General features: G+C 37.4%; 2 long non-coding RNA genes across 5 annotated transcripts in view; both read left to right on the top strand.

The window, feature by feature from the left end:
- The first annotated feature begins 2,022 nt into the window (after positions 1–2,022).
- The window catches only part of LOC111447461, a 17,262-nt gene continuing 7,595 nt past the window's right edge, over positions 2,023–11,689 (top strand). For 2 of the 4 annotated variants that reach the window (XR_002711270.1, XR_002711269.1), the window contains exons 1-4: positions 2,024–2,533; positions 2,930–3,063; positions 3,349–3,406; positions 4,082–4,175. This is a non-coding gene — a long non-coding RNA (uncharacterized LOC111447461). Of the gene's footprint in view, positions 2,534–2,929; positions 3,064–3,192; positions 3,259–3,348; positions 3,407–4,081; positions 4,176–11,689 lie in introns of all 4 variants that reach the window. The other 2 variants (XR_002711271.1, XR_002711268.1) reach the window with 2 other exon arrangements.
- Positions 4,353–10,590, top strand: LOC111447462. The gene is made up of 3 exons (XR_002711272.1): positions 4,353–7,195; positions 7,540–8,182; positions 8,546–10,590. It is a non-coding gene; the product is annotated as an uncharacterized LOC111447462 (long non-coding RNA).

The raw sequence follows: 11,689 nt of genomic DNA, 5'->3' as shown, positions 1-11,689 counted from the left end.
ATTTTTTTTTTTTTTTTTTTTGCAATTTTGTTTCTCCCCCGGAGTATTTTTGCTCAAGTACATAAGACCTTTAGGCTCTTTCTCTATTACTTAATGTTTTACAACTCTCTCTCTCTATCTCTCCCTTTCAGACTCTCTCATAAGATTTGTAGTAGCTGGAGGATTTGGTAATCAGCTCTCTCTTTTTTCTTTTAGTACAACAGATGTTGGGTAGGGAATTCTCTGTAATCAGCTGTACTTGTTAAAAGTCACACGTCGATTACAAATTTCAGAACATTTAGAGAGTTTGTTTCATAATGTTGTTTGATTACAACTTCCAAGAATTTCAGCCGCTAGACAAATATATGCTAAACAGGATCTTTACCGCTAATCTTTCATGTGCACTGGAGTTGATGTGCCTCGCCAATCAAATTTCCACAGTGAATCCAGCCACTGGTTGAAGTTGAACGATCACATATGTGCTATCTTAGAAAGTTGAAAACCCGAACGAGATCTGTCGTTAGGAATTAGAATGTTAGACTTTCGACCTGGGCTTGATTCATATGAAAGTTGTAAATTTTCCAATTTTCTCTACATGGACTGATTTGCCAAGTTATTTGTCTAGCAACTCTAATGAAAGCACATTGGATTAGGCAAAGGAAAAGGGATTCTTTAGCCTCCTCTATTTCGATCTGTAGCTTGAGCGAGGAAGAGCGTGAAGGCTCAATCCAGGAGGGTAGCAGGACAAAGGAAAGAGTTGTATCCTCATGTTGGTTAGAGATCTGATAGCATGCAACTATTAGTTGTAAGAATCCCACATGATTTTGAATAATTGAAACAATCCTGAGTATAAGTCCTTCTCTTGTCTAGAAAAAGCAGGGAACTCTAAAAAGTTGAATAGAAATGTGACGTTCTATTAATAACACCTAACCTATGCTTGATGATTTGTCATACGAATATCAGCACCGTTAATTTTATGAATATGTTTGCTAGTAATTTCATATTCAATGGGATATTTGCTAATGGGAAGGATATTTGAATGGACAATATGGTGACTTTAGGACAATAATTATTAAAAAAAAAAAAAGAAGAAGGGTGATTTGGTGGGGACATAGAATTATTTTGAAATCATAAAATAAAATTTGGCATGGATGATTAAATGTCATTTTCTATAATTTTGACATTCAAAATGAAACGATCAAGGAAAATAAGGAAAATTAATTTTCTAAGCTCCAAGTCATCTTTTCCGCCGTAAATAAATACTTGACTCCTTTAAAAACAAATTAAATACGTAGGTCTTGAACACTTGACTCCTTTAAAAACAAATTAAATACGTAGGTCTTGAACCTTCCAAATGTGCCATTTATAAAATGCCCTTTTCATTTATATAAATTCTTTAAAATAAACTCTCACTTAAAGTTGTGCCATTTATAATGTTCACATAATTAGTATAAATTTTGAAATAAATTATTAAGTGATTCAGGTAAGATTCTAAAAGAAATTCTTATAAAATAAACAAACTAATCTTAAGAATTAACCTAAAATTTAATGCATATCTTTTAATATCTATCAAATGACCAAACGTTTATCTACTATAAAATATATTATAGCTTAAGTGATTTTAATATCTATCAAATGATCAAACGTTTATCTACTATAAAATATATTATAGCTTAAGTGATTTTTACGTTAATCGTGCATCAATTGTCGATAGAACTATTTTGATTATTTTTATTGGTAAGAGCTTATATGGACAAACCATTAGGTAACCTAGTTCAATTAATCAATATATTAAAAAAACGATGAAGAAAGATAATCAAGAGAATTTGGAACTTATAGCCACGTCATTGGTGTCCATTGAATGGGCCTTAAACTAAAGTGGGCCCATTTTTCTTTCTTTTGCTTTCCTTCTGGGCCCTCTTCAGTCACTGCCACGCGGCAGATTACACCGAATGGTTCCACACCTACACTAAATAAGAAAAAAAGAAAAAAGAAAAAAAAAGGGTTTTGTGAGTTCGGAAATATAACCTTCAACTTCAACCTTTGCATCGTCGAGAGTTTTCCACGGTCAAAGTCAAACGGTCTTCAGAGCCGTTACCCGCCCTTAGCTGGCGTCAAGCGGTCTTCAGAGCCGTTGCCCGGCCTCCGCGCATTCACACTCGCTATATATATCCCCCCGCACTCGCACTCTCTTCTTCAGCACATTCTAACACTAGTGTACGAGTGCTCCATCAACGGCCTCTTCCCTTTTGAGTGTTCGTTGCCGAAACCAAAAGCTAGGTCTACCAGGCAATCGGAGGAAGAGAGAGCACAAGCGAAAGGAGTAGAGTGTTCGTTATGTATATCCCCCCGCACTCGCATTCTCTTCTTCAGCACACTCTCACACTAGTATCCGAGTGCTCCATCAACGGCCTCTTCCCTTTTGAGTGTTCGTTGCCGAAACCAAACGCTAGGTCTACCAGGCAATCGGAGGAAGAGAGAGCACAAGCGAAAGGAGTAGAGAGAGCACAAGCGAAAGGAGTTTCTCGCATCGTCTCGGTGGTGAAAAATAGAGGTGAAGTAACCTTATTTCAGTCTCTTAGTTTTATGGGTACTTTGGTCTTGCCAATTCTGTTCTGGGTTTGAAATTTTAAGGGCACAGCCGGCTATTCCGATTTATGGGTTTATTGGAAAACTTCAGAGGTTTTTCCGATTTAGGGGTTCACTGGAGAACTTCCGAGGTTAATCAAAGGATTGTTCTTTCTTTTCTCGTTTCTGCCTGTTATCGACACCTTTTGTATTTTTCGTGGCTTCGATCACGGAGGATTAGGGCGTTTTTAGTAGGTTCATTGCTCCCATGGTAACGTGATTATTATGTTGGACTTCTCGTTTCATTCTCCGTCATCTTCTATCTCTTCTCTATGTGAGGAGCCAGGGGACAAACCTGATATTCAAATTTATGTGTTGGCAGAAGAGAGGAAGACGACGAACTCTTATGTCATTGAGATTGGTGCCGATAACGGAGAGCGGAAGAACGAAGCAGTCGCTCTCGATGAAGTGATTGCTTGGGCAAAAGAAAAGCAGTTCGTCCTGCCACTGAGGCCGGTGGGATTTTCAAACTAGTTATATTTTATGATCGATCAAGTTGGTTGGGTTGAATAATTTTGCTTTTCAACTACCGGAGTTTTTGAGAATGAGTCGTTTGGTTCTAAATTTGCTCTTATTAACCTCTAGGTCATGACGATGAACGATATAGAGATATACACTGCCTGGATAACAATCAGTTTGTTGAAATAGAAGGTACTTTAACCATTTATTTGTCAAACTTAATGATTTATTTGTATTGAAGATTAATACATAATTATTTTTTTAATTGATTATATCATGCAGGACGGTAGGATTCATGTAAAGTTTGTTGCAAACAGTTAGGGTACCACAATACACAGAGGTAAGCCATTGTTCTTACTAAACTTGTATTAAATTGATGAAATTAACTAGAGGGTATGGTTGGGTGCTCGTATACTGCTTTAATCCATGGTCAATTGGCCTTTGAATTCAAAGAGGGTTCAATAAGTACTTGAGAAATGTTGTCCTTGATAGCATTGTAGAAAACCCACTGAATATTGAAAACCAAGAACAACTCTTCTAGTCTTCTACCATTTTAAAGATGAAAAAGAGCTCTTTCAGTTTCTAGCTCGTCCAACAATCCTTTCGGTATAAAACAAGCTGCTTCTGATGTGGTTGCTTAAGAAGATTTTGTGTCTTACAAGCTTGCTTCATTAGAAATTATTATATGGCTGCAAGTCCCCTGACAAGGTGCAAAAATGTTTGAAAGGGATTTGGCAATTGAATAACACTACAAAATTATTCATGATAAACCATGTTGGACTATTTTATGCATATGCAATAAAACACAAATTTTCAAAGTTGATATTTGGTGCTTATTTAACCCGCGCACGAAAGCTATGGATTAGCCTACCAAATTTGGATCTTGTAAATATTATTTAAAATTATATTCTATTCACATTTTGACAAACTAGAATTAGTTCTACTTTTGGGTCAAATTTGTGTTATGTTCACTTTCTATAGCTTTTGGTGAGTAACTATGTTATAAAAATTTCAGATGGAAGTGGTGGAGGGAATAGATGGAGATAATAAAGTTGAGGCCATTCTACGAGGAATCCAACTCCGGTTGCTACTTTAAACACTCCAATCACGTAAGAAATTTTCTATTTGACGTCATGAACTACATATATGCGGCTTAGTTCTTACCGGAGTTGCATCTTTAGCAATGTTGTGGTCCTAAAACATCTAAAACATCAAGGAGTTGACCTTCGGCTGAAAGCCTTTATCTTCAATATCTATTCCCAATCGAAGGTTAGTTCCTATATATAACTTTTATTATCTCTTTCTTCTTCTTCTTCTTCTTATTATTATTTTTTATGTTCCTTGTGCTATTGATATTATGTTTTTGTTTAAAGAGTAAAAGATTAAACTACAATAAATGATTGTAATGAATGTTAAAGAAAAAAGAAAAGCCCAATTTACCTAAAAGATGCTCCAATCAAACAAAATAAGACTAAAAGGGTAATTACAAAAAATTGCACATGCCCTCCCATACAAAGGTGTGATCCAATAAGGCTACACCTCACCCCAAGCTTTTCCCATCCCTTTAAAAATCGTAATGTTCCTTTCAACCAAAGAAAATCCCTTTCAAAATCCGAAAAACGATGAAAAATAAGCTCTTTCACCATGGAACTACAACCCGTAGATTGGGCAAGACCATAGGAGGGATAGATCTAGTTGATATCTTTTCTCAAAGTGGAAAAAGATATCTCTACTCAAAGTGGAAAAAAATCCGCTAGTGTGTGGTAAATGGAGGACTACATGTTATTGGAAAGCAAACAATTGTTGGAATTGGAAAGCAAAAAATGGTTGAATAAGTTGTCATATGCCATAGGTAAGAAAGAATTTGAATCAAAGACAATTGTGTAGGAATCAAGGAATAAAGGGATCACAAAAAGAGGTTTGTGAAAACAAGGGAAACACTAGAATAACAGAACTAAGAACCGAAGAATAAAACCTAAGGACCTAAGTTTTCCGAACAAGAATAAAAACATGACAAGAAATGAGTATGGTACCCTAACATCTACCAAAGACACGATTAATAGCCATCAAGTAGGCTATTTATTGCGCCTTTGTACTTATTCTAGTTCTTGCATGTTTATCACATGTGACCAGAAGGAGTTGATCAAGGATGGAAGCGGTCCTAGAGCAGGTGCCATAGAGAACCACATCGAGTTTTCAACTCTTGAATGTCTTAAGTTGTTTTGTTTATTGGGCCCAATGTATTAAACTCATAAAATTTATTTTGAAGAAAATGTATTTTATGTTTTTGTTTTAAACGCGAAAATTTTTACTGTCTTTTTGTCTTTCCAAATTTTTACATAGTCGCGACTTGTGAAATTTTGGTCGTGAGAGAGTGGTATCGAAGAAAATCTTAGGATTTTGGGAGCTAGGTTAACTTTAGGGTTGTTGCACCAAGGTGGAAGAACTAAGACTATAGACAGTCAGAAACAGTCTTTACTTTACAAGGCCAAGTATAGTTACGAGGGTTAAGGAACCTCGTGACACCAAGGTGAGAAGCACTTTAGACCATAAGAGAACCCACCAATAAGACTTGTACAAAAAGGAACAAGGTTGATTATGTCAAAGTTAGTTGGGCATGAGGAAGAAAATATGCTCCAAGAGAGAAGGAAACACAAGGATGACCAAGAAAAACATGTAATTTCAATAAAACATGTTAAGAAGATTGTTGAGAAGAACGAATGTCGTAATAAGTAGATGACCTCATGACATTAGTTGAGGACAAAAGGCCTTGGACAAACCCATCCAAGGACTCTAAAGGAACTTAGAAGGACATAACTAAGACCAAGTACTCCCCAAGTCATGGTAAGAACTGTGAACTTTTGGGGAGAATTTGTAAGAGCTCAAGTTGGATTAAGATACTTGGGTAAGTTTAAGGTGACCAAGAAAGGTTTAAGAGATCCAACGAAAGAAAGAAAAATAAGTTTGGATATGAGAATTGTGGGTTAAAGTATGAGATTGGGCTCCCAACATTTTGGTAATGGACAATCTTTTGAATTTTTTTTTAGTTTAATTGTTAGGTGTGAAAGGAGATATGATGAATGGTATTAGTTGAGGACAGAAGGCCACAAGGGCAAATTATAAGGACATGATGGAGAAGGACAAACCTATCCAAGAACCCTGAAGGAACTTAGAAGGACATAACTAAGACCAAGTACTCCCCCGAGTCATGGTAAGAATGTGAACTTTTGGGGAGAATTTGTAAGAGATCAAGTTGGATTAAGATACTCGAATAAGTCTAAGGTGCCCAAGAAAGGTTTAATAGATCCAAAGAAAGGAAGAAAAATAAGTTTGGATACGAGAATTGTGGGTTAAAGTATGAGATTGGGCTCCCAACATTTTGATAATGGACAATCTATCGAATTTATTTTAGTTTAATTGTTATGTATGAAAGGACGGATGAATGGTATTAGTTGAGGACAAAAGGACACAAGGGTAAGTTATAAGGACATGATGGGGAAGGACAAACCCACCCAAAGTTCTTTTTTTGATGGACCTCCTACTTGCAGGAGGTAAAATTTTGATTTCTGTTGAATTATTTCAGTCTAATTTTGATCTAACAACAACAACAATTGAATCACGCTCTGTAGGATTTGAACCTACGACATCGGGTTTTGGAGACCCGCGTTCTGCCGAACTGAACTAAGAAGGACATAACTAAGACTAAGTATTCCCCCGAGTCATGGTAAGAACCGTGAGCTTTTGGGGAGAGTTTGTAAGAGGTCAAGTTGGATTAAGATACTCGAATAAGTTGAAGGTGCCGAAGAAAGGTTTAAGAGATCCAAAGAAAGGAAGAAAAATATGTTTGGTTTAAGATTGAGCTCTCAACATTTTGATAATGGACACTATTTCGAACTTTTTTCAGTTTAATTGTTATGTATGAAAGGACGAACGAATGGTATTAGTTGAGGACAAAAGGCCACAAAGGCAAATTGTAAGGACATGATGGACAAGGATAAACCCATCCAACGACCGTCAAGTAACTTGTAAGGACATAACTAGGGCCAAGTACTCCCCCAAGTCATGGTAAAAACGGTGAACTTTTGGGGAGAATGTAAGAGCACAAGTTGTTTTATTATACTCGAGTAAGGTTTAAGAGATCCAAAGAAAGGAAGAAAAATAAGTTTGGATACTAGAATTGTCGGTTCAAGTATGAGATTAGGCTCCCAACGTTTTGATAATGGACAATGTATCGAATTTTTTTTAGTTTAATTGTTATGTATGAAAGGACAGATGAATGGTATTAGTTGAGGACAAAAGGCCACAAGGGCAAATTATAAGGACATGATGGAGAAGGACAAACCCATCCAAGGACCCTCAAGGAACTTAGAAGGACATAACTAAGACTAAGTTCTCCACCCAGTCATGGTAAGAACCGTGAGCTTTTGGGGAGAGTTTGTAAGAGCTCAAGTTGGATTAAGATACTCAAATAAGTTTAAGGTGCCCAAGAAAGGTTTAAGAGATCCAAAGAATGGAAGAAAAATAAGTTTGGTATAAGATTGAGCTCTCAACATTTTGATAATGGACACTATATCGAACCTTTTTTAGTTTAATTGTTATGTATGAGAGGACGGACGAATGGTATTAGAGGACAAAAGGCCACAAGGGCAAATTGTAAGGACATGATGGAGAAGGATAAACCCATCCAAGGACCTTCAAGTAACATATAAGGACATAACTAGGACCAAGTACTCCCCCAAGTTATGGTAAAAACGGTGAACTCTTGGGGAGAATTTGTAAGAGCTCAAGTTGGATTATTATACTCAGGTAAGTTTAAGAAGCACATGAAGGGTTTAAGAGTTCCAAAAAAAGGAAGAAAAATAAGTTTGGATAAGAGAATTGTGGGTTAAAGTATGAGATTGGGCTCCCAGCGTTTTGATAATGGACAATGTATCGAATTTTTTTTAGTTTCATTGTTATGTATGAAAGGACGGATGAATGGTATTAGTTGAGGACATGATGGAGAAGGACAAACCCATCCAAGGACCCTCAAGGAACATAGAAGGACATAACTAAGACCAAGTACTCCCCCAAGTCATGGTAAAAACGGTGAACTTTTGGGGAGAATTTGTAAGAGGTCAAGTTGGATTAAGATACTCGAGCAAGTTTATGAAGTACAAGAAAGGTTTACGAGATCCAAAGAAAGAAAGAATAATAAGTTTGGATACGAGAAATGTGGGTTAAAGTATGAGATTGAGCTCCCATCATTTTGATAATGGACAATCTATAAAAATTTATTGAGTTTAATTGTTATGTATGAAAAGACGGATTAATGGTATTAGTTGAGGACAGAAGGACACAAGGGCAAATTATAAGGACACAATGGAGAAGGACAAACCCATCCAGGGACCCTCAAGGAACATAGAGAGACATAACTAAGACTAAGTACTCTCCAAAGTCATGGTAAGGATGGTGAACTTTTAGAGAGAACTTGTAAGAGCTCAAGTTGGATTAAGATACTCGATAAGTTTAAGGTGCTCAAGAAAGGTTTAAGAGATCCAAAGAAAGGAAGAAAAATAAGTTTGGTACGAGATTGAGCTACCAACATTTTGATAATGGACAATCTTTCGAATTTTTTTTAGTTTAATTGTTATGTATGAATGGTATTAGTTGAGGACAAAAGGCCACAAGGGAAAATTTTAAGGACACGATGGAGAAGGACAAACCCATCCAAGGACCCTCAAGGAAGTTAATAGGACATAACTAAGACCAATTACTCCCCCGAGTCATGGTAAAAATGGTGAACTTATGGGGAGAATTTGTAAGAGCTCAAGTTGGATTAAGATACTCGAGTAAGTTTAAGGTGCCGAAGAAAGGTTTAAGAGATCCAAAGAAAGGAAAAAAAATAAGTTTGATATGAGATTGGGCTCCCAACGGACAATGTTTCGAATTTTTTTTAGTTTAATTGTTATTTATGAAAGGACGTATGAATGCTATTAGTTGAGAACAAAAGGCCACAAGGGCAAATTGGACGTGATATTGAAGGACAAATCCATCCAAGGACCCTCAAGGAAGTTAATAGGACATAACTAAGACCAAGTACTCCCCCGAGTCATTGTAAAAACGGTGAACTTATGGGGAGAATTTTTAAGAGCTCAAGTTGGATTAAGATACTCAAGTAAGTTTAAGGTGCCGAAGAAAGGTTTAAGAGATCCAAAGAAAGGAAAAAAAAAACAAGTTTGGTATGAGATTGGGCTCCCAACATTTTGTTAATGGACAATGTTTCGAATTTTTTTTAGTTTAATTGTTATTTATGAAAGGACGTATGAATGCTATTAGTTGAGAACAAAAGGCCACAAGGGCAAATTGGACATGATATTGAAGGACAAATCTATCCAAGGACCCTCAAGAAACTTAGAAGGACATAACTAAGACTAAGTACTCTCCTGGATCATGGTACGAACGGTGAACTTTTGGGGAGAGTTTGTAAGAGCTCAAGTTCGATTAAGATACTCGAATAAGTTTAAGGTGCCGAAAAAAGGTTTAATAGATCCAAAGAAAGGAAGAAAAATATGTTTGATAGAAGATTGGGCTCTCAACATTTTGATAATGGACACTATTTCGAATTTTTTTTTGTTTAATTGTTATGCATGAAGGGACGGACGAATGGTATTAGTTGAGGACAAAAGGCCACAAGGGCAAAATTTTAGGACATGAGGGAGAAGGATAAACCCATCCAAGGACCCTCAAGTAACCTAGAAGGACATAACTAAGACCAAGTACTCCCCCAAGTCATGGTAAAAACGGTTAACTTTTGGGGAGAATTTATAAGAGCTCAAGTTCGATTAAGATACTTGGATAAGTTTAAGGTGCCCAAGAAAGGTTTAAGAGATCCAAAGAAAGGAAGAAAAATAAGTTTGATACGAGATTGGGATCCCTAACAGTTTGATAAAGGAACTATTTGGAACTTTTTTTAGTTTAATTGTTTTATATGAAAAAACGGACGAATGAATGGTATTAGTTGAGGTCAAAAGGCTACAAGGGAAAATTGTAAGGACATGATAGCAAATTATAAGGGCTGGACGAAGAAGGCCAAACCCATCCAAGGACCCTCTAGAAATTTAGGAGGACATAACTAAGACTAAGTACTCCCGAAAGGCATGGTAAGAACAATGAACTTTTGGGAAGATTTTGTTAGATCCCAAGTTAGATTAAGATACTTGGGTATGTTTAAGATGCCCAAGAAAGGTTTAAGGGATCCAAAGTGTCACAGCCCAATATTTTACTACGGACAGTGACTAACGACACGACACAGATGCACAAGAGATTTAAATATGAAGTAGCGAAAATCATCAAATTTCAATAAAGTTTTTCGAACGATAAACACAGAACACAAGACCATTTGGAAAATAAATTTAAAAAGAATGCGAATACAAAAATGATGACTAAGACTGGACTGACGCCCCGGGACAACCCATTCCTCTGTGACAATTCCCTTCAGATCACGCCCACTCTTGACCGACGCCTCGCGCCCCTGAAAAAAAAGGAAACATAGCAAGGATGAGTATAAAAATTATACTCAGTAAGCCACCTACTTGTAGGCTCTTTTCGCATCTTAATTTAGCAGAACTCCCACGGTTTCCTAATTCGGTTCTAGGACATCGGGTTCTAACCTTAGTCTCTTGGGGCTTGCCCCTTGGGTTTCACTGGTTCATCGTCCTTTCATTAGTCACCTAGAGGTTCCTTATGTCAAGCTAATATGGTCGGTATCTCTCTATGAGGCGCTACCTCTACATGGCTATCTAGAACTACATGGTACCTAGCCTAGGGGTGTGCTGAATACCCCTACGCCCATATAGTCCTCCTATGGGGGGCGCGACCCAACCCGTTCCCATGCAGCTAATGGGTTGTACGACGTGGGGACACATTTCCCATGCGAAATGGCTAAGAACAGTAAGGACTGATCAGGGACCCTTGGTCCTCCCACGAAGCTATAGATACCGTTCTCACGCTAGCAATCTATGAACCCCCTTAGGTACTTTCTTACCGTGGTAAACCGCTAAGTTTCTAGGGGAAAATTAAGTCTGTCTAGAACGGCATATCGCTCCTAAAAGAAATTCCCTAATCTTATCATAGAAATGGGCCCTAGCAATTAACAGAGGGTGCATGCAATCTTCTTCTAACATCATAGTATGTAATTCATGCAAACTAGGCATACCGGCTCAACGGGGCGATGACCTCCATCAAGCACCCAGAGCACGAGGTTCGCGTTCAATGGGGCAAATTCGTCCATCGAGCACCCGAAACTCGGCATACACAATTCTAACATAAATTAAACGCATGCATACGTACAACGGAAGCTTAAGGCATACAAGCAACACTCAGATAACTCACCCAACACATCATAACAATTCATCTAATTAATCTCATTCATGGAGAGCTAATTTAAGGCAAAATTACTAGCATGCATACATACAATCCAAGCGAACCCTACAAGTATTTCTTCCTAAATATCGGGTGGTGACTTACCTGGTTGACGCGTGCCCCTTCGCTAGCGTTTCTTTGCCCGTGAGGTGTCCAACACTACTGATTTCTCTAAATTAAGTCCCTATCCACGTAAAAACAGTATTAGAACTGGAGCCGG

The sequence above is a fragment of the Cucurbita moschata genome, unplaced genomic scaffold (assembly GCF_002738365.1).
Source record: "Cucurbita moschata cultivar Rifu unplaced genomic scaffold, Cmos_1.0 Cmo_Scf00009, whole genome shotgun sequence".
Classification (NCBI taxonomy): Eukaryota; Viridiplantae; Streptophyta; class Magnoliopsida; order Cucurbitales; family Cucurbitaceae; genus Cucurbita; species Cucurbita moschata.
This window is presented reverse-complemented; position numbering and strand designations above follow the sequence as displayed.